The sequence below is a fragment of the Drosophila bipectinata genome, chromosome 3L (assembly GCF_030179905.1).
Source record: "Drosophila bipectinata strain 14024-0381.07 chromosome 3L, DbipHiC1v2, whole genome shotgun sequence".
Taxonomy (NCBI): domain Eukaryota; kingdom Metazoa; phylum Arthropoda; class Insecta; order Diptera; family Drosophilidae; genus Drosophila; species Drosophila bipectinata.
The window spans coordinates 15,676,756-15,686,938 of record NC_091738.1 but is presented as its reverse complement, the minus strand read 5'-3'; positions in this window follow the sequence as shown (position 1 = coordinate 15,686,938).

Sequence of the window (10,183 nt, the reverse complement as noted above, 5' to 3'; positions counted from 1 at the left end):
TGCCCGAAATAATAATAAATTATTGGAATAATTGAAGCAACAGCTACCAGGGACTGGAACAATTTCTGGTCCACCCTCATCCACAAATTAATAAGTCTTAATGGCCCAGAAGTCGAGCATGTTTGCGATTACAAAGGCAATTTACAAATTAGTGCCACATGGGGCAATAGTTTATGTTTTTTTTTCCCCGCTCATTTTGGTAGGGTGAGGGTGGGCAATTAGGCTCCCACTCAAATGCTTGTCGCTGACCTTCCCTCCCCCTAGTCCAAAGGCTGACTTGACCCCTTTTAGCGCCCCATTGAATCTGTTTGGGATCATCGAATTCGGTAGGCACTTGAGTTGTTATTAGAGGGGCGGGCAATATTCTCTAATAAATATTCCATAAATTATAAATATTAAGGAAGCTGAACAAATGGAAAATATTTTCTAATAAATACGCCAAAAATAAACTTTGATGACCTCTGTTTGTGATGAGGATACACACTCCCGATAAAGAGTATTTCCACGTTTACTTTGGGGCATTACTCAGAAAAGTTCTCAGTCATTAAAAGCGACTCGAGCGTTTTAACGATGACACACTTGAAAGATACACACACCCAGAGTAACAACAATCCATATTCAAATTGCCAACAGAATCCGAACGATAAGCGGAGGAGTTCAAGCCGAAGGGGAAACTGTTGTAAAATGCTTTCAACACTTTCATAAAATATTTTTACACATTGTCATTGGCAATGGAGGAAGGCCCGCCCGCCCGTTCGGGGAGCCTTACAATAATTTTTAATAGCTCATAAAATGCTACAGTTTAAAATAGACAACTTCTGAAACAAAAGCTGGAAACGTCAGAAGCGATAGAGCCAAAAGCAATTTGTTCTCGTAATTCATTTGTCTGCTGGGATTCGACCCGCATTTTAAGAAATGGTATTCTATATATTATCGTGGGTAAAAATTTGAGGGTTTTCTTTAGAGCCATATAGCCTCTTGTAGTAGGCGGCTGCTACTACTACTGCTGCTGCTGTTTTAATTGCAGGTTCAGTAACCTTTTAGCGACCTAGGGTTCGCTTGACCAAAGTTAAAGCCAACCCTCATGATTCCAAGCGAGACATGCGAAATCCCAAACAAAAGTCATGCCATGTGTAGGGAGTCCAACGGCAATATTGCTGCTGGTGTTGCTGCTGTTATTGCTGTTGCTGCTGACCAACGGGCCGCGTCTAATGCGGAATGTCAAATGTCAAAATATATGGTGAAAATGTGTCAACTTTCTTATCTGATTTGGTCACGCTGCTACTTTATAACGCCAAATGTATATATAGAGTTGCTGTAGCTGTGCGTGCTTCACCGCACAGTGTCCGGGGGTGACCGGGGGTGGCCGGGGGCAGTGACGCCCGAGGAGGGGCGTTGGCGTTGGCGGTCGAGACCTGTTTAGAATTCAATTTTCATACAAACGAACCCCCGTCCCACTGACATTCCCATTTCCACAACCACTCCTCTAATCCCCGATTCCCCTATTATTGCACTTACACCTGCGGTCAAAAAAATATTACTTAGTAACCTTAGTTCTCAGGAAGAACAAAGAAAAGAGTTCTCGCCCCTATAATTATGTCTTCAACTGTAGACATTGCACTTACACAGCTTTTGGACATAAACAGCTTTTGAGTTAATAACACAAAAGGCTCTTAAGGTCCAACAAAAAAAAAAGCTATAATAGAAATATTCAAAACTTACGAAGAACCCCCGATATGTATTTAGGGTCTGGTGTCTGCAAATTAGAATATATTTTCTTTTAATTTATGCAGTTGGGGGAAAAGAGCGGAAAGCCAACCAACTTTTCAAAGGCAATGGGAAAAAAATTACAATTAAATAGTGTCGGCTGTCAGAGCTTTGATGTTGCATTTTAATGTTGGCATTACCGTTAGCAAGGGCCATTAACTATTTAACAGCCGAATAATTAATTTATGATCTATCGGCGGCTTTCCATAAAACAAAAATCAAGCAAGAGCCTGGCTGCCAAATTATGTGGTAAGAACAACGATTTCCACAACTGCAATCTGGTAGATAAAGTATCTTTTGGGCCAGGGGTTCAAGTCACTTGGCCATGCGCAACACGCGTCGTGGGCCAAAATCTCAAAAGCCGAAACGGGAGGCACGTCACCACCGGCAACGACCCAAATGAACTTTGCTTTGACCCCAAAAACGTTTGACAAACTCTGCAGCAGCAGCCAAAGCAAAAAATAAGCCCAACATCTAGCGGAGATCGTCTGACAAGAGCCAGCTACTTGGCTAAAATGATGTGAACCAGTTAAAAGAAATAGAAATAGGAAGAAAAAGAGCCAACACAAACCAAACCGCTAGATGCACTGGAAGGTAAAATAGATATACCTTCAAGAAAGTAATATTTTTAAGATGAATCTTTATCAACAAATGGCTTGTTAGCTGGTCTGGTTTAATGCCATTACTAATAACTATTTTATCTTTTTAGCACTCTAGACCCACTTAAGAACATAATTCTTTTTCAAAGTGCATCCAGCTAGACAGACAAGAGTCGAAACGACCATTTAAAGTATATTTTATCATTCATTCAGCTGCATCTGACTTGGACTAGCTCATTATCATACAATGACATTTTCCTGTGGCAAACTGTAAACTTCGGACTGCCATTTGTTGCAGCAGCCTGGTAGCCTGGTAGCAGCAACTAAATTCCTTTTCGACTCGTTTCCTAGTTGGTTTCGTTTTGACTGCTTTTAAGTATCTATCTCTCCCGCTCTTGGCCGGCGAGCAGAAAGAAAACAATTTTGTATGCATCTGATGGACAGCAACAACATTGGTAACTTAACGTAACAAACGGGGCCAAGCAAAAGATCACTAGTCTTCCTATTGCAGCTTAGAAACTGGCCAAGATGCGGGCCAAGATCTGAGCCTCTCACACACTCGAATGTGTGGGTCGAAAGCCTTCGAGGGGCCCTTTTCAACCTTTGCATTGGCACGTAAGTAGCCGGCTAACAATCGCATACGGAACGGCCCACAAATCGATTGTCATGTCCCTTGGATTGCAGCTGGCATTATGGCATCGTGTGCATTTTTTGGCTAGGAGAGGTTGTGCGGTCTGGTTAGGAAATAGGTCTTGAGAAAAAATACCCAAGAGTCGTAGAATAAAAGTGCTGGTACCACTTTATATCTATTATGAATTCTGAACAACATCCCTCTTTTAATTACTACATGATACCCGGTACATCAATAATCCTCATCTCTATATTTACCTTAAAGAGCATTTTCTATTCTATACAATCCTCTGCAATCTGTCGCATTTCGTCTTACAAATGATAAACATAGATACTTGAAACAAAACCAAAGTTAGCTGAACTAACTGAGCCCGGGGGCTGCCTTAACCTTACAAGCAACAACTGTTGCTACTGCAACTGCAACTTCTAGGAGCAACAGCAATCGCAGTACGTGTGCAATATGCCCGTTGTTGCTGCAAGCAGTTGCAGTTGCAATCGCTTTCCCAGCGTCGCATTGTCGCTTCTTTTTGCCGTCGCTTTGCACTCGAGTCTTAAGTAGTTCGTGAGTTGAATAACTTTCAATTGAATTGTAAAGTAAACATTGTGTGTCGCGGACACACCCCGGCCAAAGCAGCAACAGCCCCAGCAATATCAATCCATTGGCCTTTGTTTTCATAGAAAGAGACCTGTCCCATGACAGAGATGCCACCGTATCGTATCGTGCTGGGGCAAACATTTAAAGGATTGTCCCTCGCCGTTTAATTGTCATGCATTTGGTGCATTTTTGTGTGTCGACCCAGGCTCAAAACGGATCGGATCAGATGGGATGAGATCGGAACGGTATGGACCGGGATAGGTTTTTAGATTGGTATGGATTTGGATTTAGATTCGGTATTCGGTATTCGGTTGGCCCGCATGCAAGTTGTGCGTGAAACTTAATACGGACTTGAACAATTTTGATAAGCATAAAATGCAAAACCTGCTGCATAAATATCGAATTTCACAGCCGCCGTACCGACACACAGCGGATCCCCTCCGGCTCCTGAGATTGTCAATTGAACACAGCCAGTTGCATAAACATGGCAAAGAAATTGTCATGATCAAAATGTGATATTAAACGTGGCGGCTTGCCACAGAGCCAAAAGCAAAGTGCCAGGTTTTACACTTAAATAAATCAAAAAGAATAATACTAAAAGTGAATGGATTTCTAAGATCAACTTAAACTATTTCCCTGACAATAAAAAAATACTGTTCCGAAATTCTTTTTTGTTTTTCTATGAAAATTATTAAAAATGTCTTCTTATTTTTACCACTGCAGTTTCTGTTTGTATTTGGATTTCTATTTGATTTTATTTCCCTAGAAATTATCGAAGTTGGACTTGCACGGGGGAATTGTTGCTGCTGCTGCTGCTGTTGCTGCCGTCAATGTTGCTGTTGTGATTGTCCACTGGCTCGGGTTCGTCGCATAAATAGCAATTTTCTGGCATTTCATTTGACATTTAATTGAGATCGTAAAATTTTGTAAAGCTTTTCCCTGGACATTTAGAGTTCCCCCGGCTAATGTGAGATCTTTTGCTGCTTATCAGCCAACGACAATAACAAATTTGACTCGAACCGGTACTAAAGACTTTGGTTTTTCTTCGTTTTTTGTTTTCTTTCCTCTTTTTTTTTGCCTGGCATGCCAATCCAATCTTTTCGCCCCATTAGGGCGCCTCCCGGTCAACGTTTTCAATATTAAACGGCTGTCAGACGATCGGCTGGATGCAGCAAACTAAGTGGCCCACAGTAGCGACCACGCAGCAGCGGTAATGGATGTTGCGGGGATGCACTCGACAAAAAATTATATACTTTTCTTGAATATATACTTTTCTTTCTTATTTTGAGATACCCGCACAACAAATCTTTATGGTAGACTGCAGAGTAGTATTTTCTTTCAATATTGTATTTTGAATATCTTTATGATTAATATCCCTATAATTTTTTATAAAAAATACTCTCCATTCAAGGTAAAATTTTATTAAAGTGAACTTTTTCTTGACTGGCTGCTGACTTTGCCCACACATCCGATCCATTCAGAACGCCACAAGGCAAGGGGCATAAACGTTTTGTTGTTTTTAATAGAGCCAAGCGATTACAGGCAGCAACAGCAGCAGCAGCAGCAACAACAATTGCTGTTGGCTTCGCGACGAGCGACGAACGCGTAATCAATAAATCTAAAAATAATTCCACCAATACATGTCAAAGCCGTAATAGGGAAACCATAAATTTTTTTGTGTTCTGTCCAGCGAAATGTCTAAGGCACGGTAGCAACTCTTGTTGCATGTTGCTGCTGTTGCGGCTGCTGCTGCTGCTGCACTGGACAACGGCTGTAAGCCATTAGCAATTGTTGTTGCTTTTGCTGGCAACATGCTACGTATTGGCAATAAGTAACGCTGATTTGGCAGTTAAATGCCGCGCGATCGTTGGCCGGCAATTGTTGTGGGCAGCCGGATATGCAACAGCAGTAATGCAGCAACGACAACATGTTGCTCGCAGCCAAATCTGTTGGATGTGACACTAATATCCGGGCTGGGCCAACTCGAGGCCACTCATAATGAGCAGCAGTTGGTGTATATCTATCTATAATAAGTTCCCAACTAGCGATCTGATCATTTCCTCTCCGATTGTTGGAAACAACCATTATTGCTATTACAGAAGCCACAGCAGCAGCAGCACCAGCACCAGTACCAGCAGCATGTGCAACATGTGCTTTGTGTTTATTTATCATGGCGACGTGCAGCGCGAATCTAGTTGCAACTACATGCAACCCTTACTGCTGCAATGATTCACTTATCAGACCCTTATGCGGCGGCAATATCTGGCCCTTACCAGCAGCAACATCGACACAAACAACAGCAACATGTGTCCCCCAGCAGCATAAGCTTTAACTAGCCCATAGCTATGCTTAGTTCTTAACTATCTGTATGATCTCGAGATCGTTATACACTACGGGAAAATATAAGAGAGTATTATTGAAACTTAACCCATGAAAATATATTTATTGAAAATGTTTTCAATTTCTTGAAGAGAATATAGTATCAATGAATAAATTATTTTAATCCTTTAAAATACTTTCTTCAAGTGCAATTTCTGCCACATGTGGTAACTGCAACTGCATCGGCAGCAACAATCATTTGTCCCTTTGTTTGTCCTTTAACAACTGCTCCACATAGTCCACCCAGGGCTGTCTTGGCATGGCAGTTGCAGCACAATGACATTATTGGCAACTCCTACCCACTAGCAAGTTGCAAGCAACAATCGGCAACATTCTCCAGTCGCCGCCAGTGGTCAATGCTGTGGCATGCAAAAGCGCCGCACGGCGCTTGGCACAGCAGCAGTCGCCGAAGTCGCCGCAACAACATGCAACATCCAAGACCAGGTCTTTGCGTCGTCGTCGTCGTCCGATCTTGATACTGTGCCATGATTTATTTTTAATAGTTTGCGCTTAATATGCGCCAGCATCCGCCAGGGTCCAACTTGGAGTCTAGGCTAAGGCTGTCTAGTTGTAAACAACAACTGCCGGAGTTGCCGTAGTTGCTTGAGTTGCTGCAGTAAGCTGGAGTCGGAGTTGCTGCTGGAGCTGCTCTTTTTGTTTTGTCTTCATCTGCGAGGGAGCAGCCAGTCAGCCAGTCAGCCAGTCAGCCAGCCGTGTGCAAAGTAATTGTTGGTAACACCTGCTTCTTCGCGTCGGCGTTGGTGGCAAAGTATCTCTGAGGCTGCCTTCTGAGCCAGTTGGAGTTGCAACCTTGGCACAGACAGGATGCATGTTTAATGTGCCGTCTGTTTTTTTGTTTGTGTTTTTTTTTCTTCATGATTGTCTCTCTTTCCTTTTGGCCAACTTTGAATCGAGCCAAGTCGACTAGAGCGGAGTGTGGAGTAGATCCGATTGGATTGGATTGGATTGGAGTGAAGTGGAGTGGAGTGGAGTGCTGTGGAGTCTTAACTTAGCCTGGTAGTTACATTGATTCGTTGTCAGCATTGGCATTGTTTTTATGAAAGGTTTTGCTCGATTGTTGCCTGTTTACCCGTTGCCTGTTGCCTGATGCCCGATGCCGTTGTGTGTAATTCGTTGCAATCATTTTGAAAACGTCAAAGACCAGCAACGTGTCGGCCAAGTCAGCAATCACCGTCATCAATACTCATACACTGAAGCAAATGAAAGATTATTAAGAAAAGAAAATAATATAGGCCAACACATCAAAGATGAAAGGAAATACCTCGGTTATTTATTGAAAGAAATTCAAAAGAAAAATTATTGAGATTTGTTTGGTTTCTTTGATATTTTAGTCTGTTTGATATTAAATCCGATTTCTAAATCTATTACCTTTCTATTAGAAGTACTACAATAAACTACAAATTTAAATTCGTATTTGGTTTCATTTATACTTTGATTGGGAAAATAAAATGAGAGACCTAATTGGGTTTTTGTGAACTACAGGCACCTGCAACATGTTTGCGCTCAGTGTGTTCTTCGGTAACGATCACTGGTCCGGTGAAGTGGGAAAGATATAGTGAAGCTATGCCATTATTTTGCCATTATATTGACATCAATTTCAGTTGTTGTTTTTGATGTTGTTGCTAGCTGGTGGTGCAGCATTTCGTTAATTGTTTCATAGACGTTAAGTTATGTTTAGTAGCTAAAGAACTGACGCTGCTGTTGCTGCCGCTTTTACTGCTGCTGCTGTTGCTGATGATGTTGCTGTTGCTGTTGTTGTTACTGGTAATTTTAATAATAAAACTACAAAACGAAAAGCAGCAACATCAGCTATAGCAACAACAATCGCTACGACAATTGCCTTGCATGGAGTGAAAGGCTTCAATCAAAGCGACCAGCAACACAATCAGACAGAGACGTAGACGGAGCGATTGTTGTTGTTTGTTTAGCCGTTTTAGTTGTTGTTGCTGTTGCTGCCGGACGAAGCTGTGCCAGCTTTTATTTTTTTTTTTTTTCCTCAAACATTTATTTTTCTTTATTTTTAACAGCCAGAGTTGGAACTGGAGAGCTGTTTTGTTGCTGTTTCTGCTGCTTTTTTCGGCAGACAATGGCAATCAGCAATAGCAACTAGAACGGGCAAAGCCAGCAAACGGCAATTGCAAATAATAATGCCCAAGCGGGCAACAGCAACACCAACAACAAAACTAGCAACAACAACAACAACAATAAAAACAACAACCATCGCGTCATGTCATAGTCACGTCAATTTTGTTTGTTGTTGGCCAAAGCTGAGGCTGAGCCTGAGTCTGAGGCCGAGGCTGACTCCGCGTCTAAAGCTGTGGCAAAAGATTTTCGTTTTGGATTTTATTATTATTTTTTTTGTATTTTTATTTTGCAGGAAATCACAGCATGAATCATTCGTTCAGTCTCAGCTGAGGAAAAATCCAAAAAAAAAAATTGGAACAAATATACAAAAGTTCACATAAAGAAAAACAAATGGGAAATATTTGGGGTTTAGTTTTATAAAGATTGGAAATCAACTTAACTTTTACAAAGACTAGGGGTTTTATAGGAATATCTTAAAGTTTTTTTGAAAACAAAATATATTATAGCTTTATTTCATGAATTTTTGTACATTTATGGCTATATTTCTAAACATTTTTATATTTATTCGAAAGCTTCATAAGAGGTAAGTTATTTTTTCAAATAAATGATATCATATTATCGTGTATAAAGTTACCAGCAATCTTCACCAATTAAAATATACCTATAAAGTTTAAGTTTTTCCCTCTGTGCATCTAAATAAATATATGTGAGTATAAAATAAAAAATTCAAAATAATCACACGATGCGAGTGAGTTGTGTGTGCCTGAAAACTGTGCAAACTGTGTGCTAAGCTCCGAGCTGACTGGATGTCTGGGAGGAGAGTGGGTCTACCTATAAAGTATATATAGAGTGGGAACTAGAGGGTAGCTTAGAGGTTTAAAAGGCGGGAGGCGGCTGGCGGTAGGCGGGGCCATTGTGGTTTATTTCAATTTTATTTTTTATTTTTTTTTGTATGTGCCCGACTTACTTTATTTTTTTGGAGTTTTTGTTTGCGGCGGCGCGCGCAGAGACCAAAAGTCAGGCGCATGTCACGCGTATTCAAATCAATTTTTTTTCTTATCCAAATATATTCAACTCCTATTTAGTAGTTTGAAAGCTTACACTTTTAATATTAAATTTAAATTATATTTTCCATAAATTTTCTTTAAAAAAAACATCAGAACTGCCAAGATTTCGATTTTAACGATTTATAAACTTTTTCTTTGTGTTTTATTTAATTAATCTATTTTTTACCTCTTGTGTTTTTATTCCTACCATGTGGAACTTCATGTTGAATTAATCAAAATAATGTGTCTTGTATACCGGGTTTAAGTTTTTTGCCCCAAAACCCCAAAAGTTTTTGTTCCGAAAGCCAGTTTGCAACGGTTTTGTTTTGCCAAACGGGTGCTGGTGTTGTTTTGCAAAATTAAAACAGCAATTAAATGGCCAGAAGCCAACAACCAACAACAACGGGCAATCAAAGAGGCCCGCCCCCTTTTTGGGGAATCCCCTCAATCCCCCCCGCCACAACCGTCAGCACCTCAACTTGGACAGTGCATGGCAAATGAGTTGCAACTGAAATTCAATTAGCTAACAAAATTCCATTTCAGACCACAGTCCCAGCCGCAACAACAACAAGAGCCGGTTGGTCAAATGGCCAAAAACTTATAAACACTTTACTTAGGCGGGGAGAGAGGATAAGGGCTGTTTGTTGGGGTAATTTTCCGAAGGGATGAGCAACCCTTCAACAACGCTGTTGGATCAACAGAATTTTCGGGGTTTGGAAAATTGAATTAGATTCAGTAGACCGTGTGTTTGCCAGAGCAACATAGAGACAGTGTATCTGTCCATCCTTTGCCCCCGATTATCCCCCTCTCGGTCACTCCCTGCCACCCATCTCACTCACTCTATCACCCTATCTCTTTAGATGCTGTCAATATTAACTGCATTATTGAGCATTGCGGCCTGCCACAAACATGTAATTGAATTTCACCCTTCGCTCTGAATCTTTGCCCATCAACAGCCATCCACGCTGTCCACTCCAGGCAGTCTCCACTGTCCCTCCACCGCTCATCAGTCATCATTGGACTGGTCTACTCCCTGCATCCTGGTTCTGTTTTCCCTGGTG